Genomic DNA, 6,201 nt, shown 5'->3' on the forward strand with positions numbered 1-6,201 from the left:
CGAGGGGCGGATGTGGTGATACTGTGCCGAGGGGGCGAGCTTCTATTTATTTACTGCACCTTAATTGTCTGTCAATTACCTGTTTACTTGTTGAAAGAGGATTTAACTTGTATTTTCACTGGTTTACTGCTTTTAAATGATTTTACTGCTTCATCATAGAATGCCTTGTGCCTTGCGTGTTTTCTTACTTTCAGTCATTATTTACATTTGTTACTCACTGAGTTGGAGTACTCACTTTACTCCCTACACCCTATGTGCAGATTCAGGCGCATCAGGTCCCGCTCTCGAGTGCTGATTCCTCCAGATTCAGGCAAGCTTTCGGAGATTACGAGGTAGCTGTTGACGCCCGCAGCCCCGTGTCTCTACTCCTTTATTGTCTCTATTTCCTTTCAGACATTGTACTGGTTATGGATTTATCAGAATTCTGTTATGTCTTTTATATGCGCATGACTAGTGACACCCTGGTTAGGGCTGTGTATGGGTGATTCTTCCGCGTATTTATGTTATTATCAGTTATTTCGCGAGAGGCGCCATCATTTAAACTGTTCTTAAATGCTTATCTGTTAAAAATTGGAAAATAGGAAGTGTCGGTTGGCCTTGTTTTCACGAGAGGCGCCATCACGACCGGGTTCGGGGTTAGGGTCGTGACAATGTTAAGTATAAAAAAGTTGGAAATTGATATCATCGATTTTAAATATTTTTTTCAACTCAAATACATAGATTATAAGACAAGGATATCTTCGAATATTTTTTTTAATTCACATTGTGTGCTTTTTTGAAAAAAAATCACTATTACTAACAAACTGATGTGATATCTAAATTTGAATATAAATGCAATTTGAGTAGTTTGCATTGAGGTTAAGCCAAGTATGGTATCGAGAAAAAACTACTTGGCAATTTCAAGACAATATATATAATGTTATATAATAACAGTCATGTAACAACCCGGATTTTCCACCCTCGGGAGTCGTGATGGCGCCTACTAGTGAAAGCTAGGCAAGCCAGTTATTCCAGTTATTTAACCATTTTCATTTTAAATCCCTTAACAATTCCAAAACAACATAATAAAAGCAGCAGAAATAATAATAACAAAAATAGTGCGGAAGACGAAATTTCATAATTTAGATTAATACAAACTGTGGAAGTCTAAGTACAAGTCTACCCAGAATTGGTGTCACAATCTCACAGACTGTCTAAGAATACTACAAATAATGTCTGAATAGAATTACACGAATCTATCTGTGAATAAGTAAAAATAATAAAGAAAATGATAGAAGGAGACGCCAAGGCCTGCGGACGCCTGCAGGACTACCCGGCTCGCCTAACGGTCTGGAAGGAGCTTTTGGACCACAGTGAGGACTAATTTAACATTTAATGATTCAAAGAACAAAAAAATTTGTGTGTATATATATATATATATATAGGCAGAAGCAGATGTAGAGTGTTGACAATATATGTGTATATATATATATATATATATATATATATATATATATATATATATATATATATATATATATATATATATATATATATGTATATAAAGTTTTAGAAATTGGAATGTCAAAATAGAAATATTTTTTGAAAGATAACAACATACCAAATAAGAGTTCAAGTCGTAGTAAAAGAGTCATGTCGTAACCAAAGAATCGTTCATATTGTGTCAACCTTTGTGCTTTGACATAAATACGAGTTATTATTTCACTTTTTGGATTAGGTTCCAATGACACCAATGAGAATGGTGCAAAAATAAAATTATCACTACGAGATTTGAGAAAATGTTAGTCTTTTTTCATGTACTGTTTCGTAATTGATATCTAACGATTATCTAGAAGGTTTAAATTTTAAGGTTATTTACATATCATTCAAATAACTCGGATATTTAATATGGTTAATGTCAAATATCAAAATGGAGTCATACTGGGAAAAAAAATTACTGGCTAAATAATTTTTTAAATTTTTAGATAGCTGACTAAAATGAGTTTTGAATTAAGGATAATATTTTCACTTACATTATTTAAAAATAATTATTATTGAAAAATAAAGTTTTAGAAACTGAAATTTTAAAATAGAAATACTTTTTGAAAGATATCAACACACAAACTAAGATTCAAGTAGTAGTAAAAGAGTCAAGTCGTATCCAAAGAGTCCTTCATAGTCTCAGCCTTTGATTGTTTTGTCATAAATATTAGTTATTATTTTGCTTGCCGACTAATTTTACGATCCACTGACACCGGGGAGAATGATATCAAAAAAGAAAAATAGAATTATATCTAGGAAATTTGAGAAATGGTTAATCTTTTTCATGTAGTGTTTCTTAATTAATATCCAATGATTATCTATATTTAATAGAGAAAGTTTAAGTTTTAAGATTATTTATATATAATCTAAATAACTCAAATATATTACATGGTTAGTGTCCGCGCATTCGCGCGGGTGATAATACTAGTATATAATATAGAAGGTATTACATAAATATGAAGGTTTATATAATATCAAGGGCATAATAGACTTTTCAAGTAAAAATGTGACTTTTGTGATAACTAGAGCAAAGTAAAAATGATTTTTGTGTAACAAAAGAAAGAAAAGTAACTTTTGTGTAATGAACACAAAGTTTAATGATTTTTACGTAATAAAAAAAAAAAGTGACTTTTGGGTGACAAACACAAAAGTTCAATGACCATGGATAAAATTAATTCGTTAGGTATTCTGAGGGAAAGAGGCATATTGAAAGAGGAATTTCTCTGTATTTTTTTAATTTTTAAATCTCAAAACTCGAACCCTCTAATTAAAACTGAAATAATCATAATTATACGGCCGCAACCACTATTAAAAAGTAGGGATTTTGTAGTTCAACAGTATAATCAGTCGCTAATCCTTCTTAATGACAAATTAACGACAGATTATTAAAATGTTCTACTAGCTACGAGTGAATTAACGAAAAATTAGCAAATGGTGTATACAAATGCCGAAGTCGAAAGTGATCATCACATTGAAATGATTAATTATACAGAAAAAGGAAAAATTGAATTCGGCCTAATTTCTTTTGGTTTTAGTCTCAACTTCCTACCTACAAAATCGAAAATTAACATAAAATCCGATCTAGAGTTACTCAAAACCATATTTTTTTGGAACCCCAGGAAAACCCGCAGCTGCTACAGCCTCTGCCCTTCGGGTGAGTACTTTGTGCGCACTGGGTAAACCCCCCACTGTGTAATAGCCTGCAAACCACACAGGGGATGTAAACCGCACTAGGCAAGCCCCGTGCGACAGGCTCAGACCCAGAAGGCATTGAGGGGGGATCGAACCCGCGTCTCCCGTGTGGAAAACTCCCTCCAAACCCACTGGGCCGTCCCTTCGGGACTACTCAAACCATATGATACCAACCAAATGCACATACATTTCTTACACAAAATGTCCAAAACCTGGAGTAAGCCAAATCAAATCCAAACCTAGTTGATTTCAAAAATCTTGTTATACTATAAAAAAAAATTCGTCTATTAAACACTAAAAACCAAATCGAAATAATATTAAAGTACCTCGTTAAAGAAAGTTAAATGAACGTAGACATTTTGGTTTATAGCTGAGTAGATTTGATGGTTTTTACTAAATGTTATTTCTATCGCTTTTTTATCCTATTATCTTGTTCTTGTTGCTATATCCTTTCGTGGCTTATGCATTACCGTAATTTTTTTTAATACTATTGTGCTTATGCTTTTCTTGAGCCGAGACCCGAGGGTCTATTAGAAACAGTCGCTCAACCTCTACAAAATAAGAGTAAAATCTACGTACACATTATTCTCCTCAAATCCCGCTAGGTGGGATTACACTGGGTGTTAGAAGATTTGATCTTTCTATTAAAAAAATTGTCCTGCTAACCGAAATACAGAATGTGACTTACTAATTCTTGCGAGTAAGATACTATTATTCTAAAAAATATTGTAGTAAACTGGTTGTCAAAGTTTGACTAGTAGAAAAAGGAGCCCACGTCCTGCTTCTATGATTCATAGTTCATGCATGGAAATATTGTCTTTTGATGATTAATAGTATAATACTATTAAATAAGCTCTTCCAAGATCAATTAATATTGTCTTGAATAATGATTGATCGAGTCCAATATAGCAATTATTGTAACCTTAAGATTTTCACAGAAGTATACAAATAGGAAATTGTTCTTCACATCTGTACTATCTTTGAGTTCATTACAGAATGATGAAACTATCATGTAAAGAATAATAACGATATTTTATCTTTTGTTTCTTTAGAAAAAAACGTTTCTGCGCTTTATTGGTTTGACCCAACTCATACATTTGATTTAATTATTTCATTAGACTATTACTTAAATTAAATATTAATTAATGGTTTGACTCAAAGAATAAGTTTATTTTATGATCTTTTATAAATTTAATATATGTGCATCATAATTTACCTCATAATCTTTTAGTTTAATTTATTTTTAACACTAAAGTTTATTGGAGTTTTCCTTTCAAAGTTCATTTGCTCCTAGCCAAAATTGATGACTTTGCCCTTCAAACAAATTGACCATTTTGTCCACTTGGATGACATCCCCACATCATTTCTAGCCATCAAAACTTCAACAGAATCCAACCATTAAATTCTTAATGTTTTTTATCTTTAAAAATAAAAACACCAATTTTCTCTTTCGAGACTAGTAGCATTAATATCATTCTCATATTTTTTTATTCGTAACTTCTTAAGTTCTTATTACTAATTGTTGTTGTTTTTGCTTCAGTTACTTTATTATCTTATTGTTGTTAATGCGTTATTTTTTATGGCCACACTTCTGTATTTCTTTAAAAAAAATTAAAAACATACTGCAATTATACATTTCTTGGCCGAGGCTTTACAGAAATAATGATAGATGTAAGATCTGCATCCAAATTATGCTCTCCCGATCAATTTCTGACATTAAACTAAGTAAAATATTGTTATTTTTATCTTTAAAAATGAAATAAAAATTCTGGGATTATGACGTCTAAATTCGTGAAGTCTAAGCCAGCCGCCACGATATAGCTGAAGTAATAGGGTCGAAAATTAGTTATGAATGGATCAATATAGCTGACATGTAAGGGGTTATTCTTGTCATTTCAAACAAATGATGCTGACGTGGGACCCTGCAAGAAGATGATGCTTACGTGTCACCCGTTAGCCTTCACCTGACGTCATTATATCGATGACGTGGCAAATCTCTGACTACACATCATCATGCATGCAGAGATCTAGGCTATTTTTGTGTTAAATTATGTGGGTCCTACTTCTTCAGTTGAAAAATTGTAGGCCATTGGTTATGTTTGCTACTATTGGATACTGTAGGTACATCTGAATTCTGACTCTCTTTGAGTTTTAATGACAATCATGATTTTCATTTTTGTACTACTGAGTTTTGGAAAGGTGAAAAATCTAGTGAAAAAAGTGAAAAATTCTGGTACGAGAAAATAATTATTGGAAAGAGAGGATAAGTTTGAAAGGAGCGTTAGCGTTAGCGTTGGCAGCAACGGTCAACTTATTTCTGTGTCATCTATAAGTTATTGATTCAAGCCAAGAAATCAATTACTGAAATTTGTATCAGAATAAGTTGTCTATATCCCGCCTTTGAGATATTATTATTCCCCAAACCTTGATTGAACACGAGATCGATACGTTGTGCATCAAACTACTCTTTCAGGGAGAAGGTTTGTTTGGAAATTTCTTTTGGCCCATTTATTTGAATGAACGGTAACACGGTGCTTTGCAGATTTACTTAATAGAGATCTATATCTTTGAGCCAAACCTTAGAGCCTCTTTGGTCAATGATCACGCCCAACTACGCCTTATAAATAGGACTCTGCGGACGTTGCAAATATAATCCGAGTATTACGCCCAGGGTCGAATCCACAGAAAGTTAACCTATCAACCACTATCTTCAGACCCACTAATTCTTCAGAACCAGCTTCCCAAATATTCAAATCTCAGTTGAATGTTCTTTAACAACTACGCTTGCAAGTAACTAAATGGCTGTAAACTAAACTAATAAGGTTGTAAACAATTATGATAAAAAGCTAAGGCAATGATTTCCCCTATTGATGGAATCCCTTCTGTTTATGCTCATACAAATTTACCAACACCTCTCTATCAATCATGAACGCTAATCTTACCGTAAATCTCTCCCGAGTAATCACAGTAATTTTACTATGCACTCTC

The sequence above is a fragment of the Nicotiana attenuata genome, unplaced genomic scaffold (assembly GCF_001879085.1).
Source record: "Nicotiana attenuata strain UT unplaced genomic scaffold, NIATTr2, whole genome shotgun sequence".
Lineage (NCBI taxonomy): Eukaryota > Viridiplantae > Streptophyta > Magnoliopsida > Solanales > Solanaceae > Nicotiana > Nicotiana attenuata.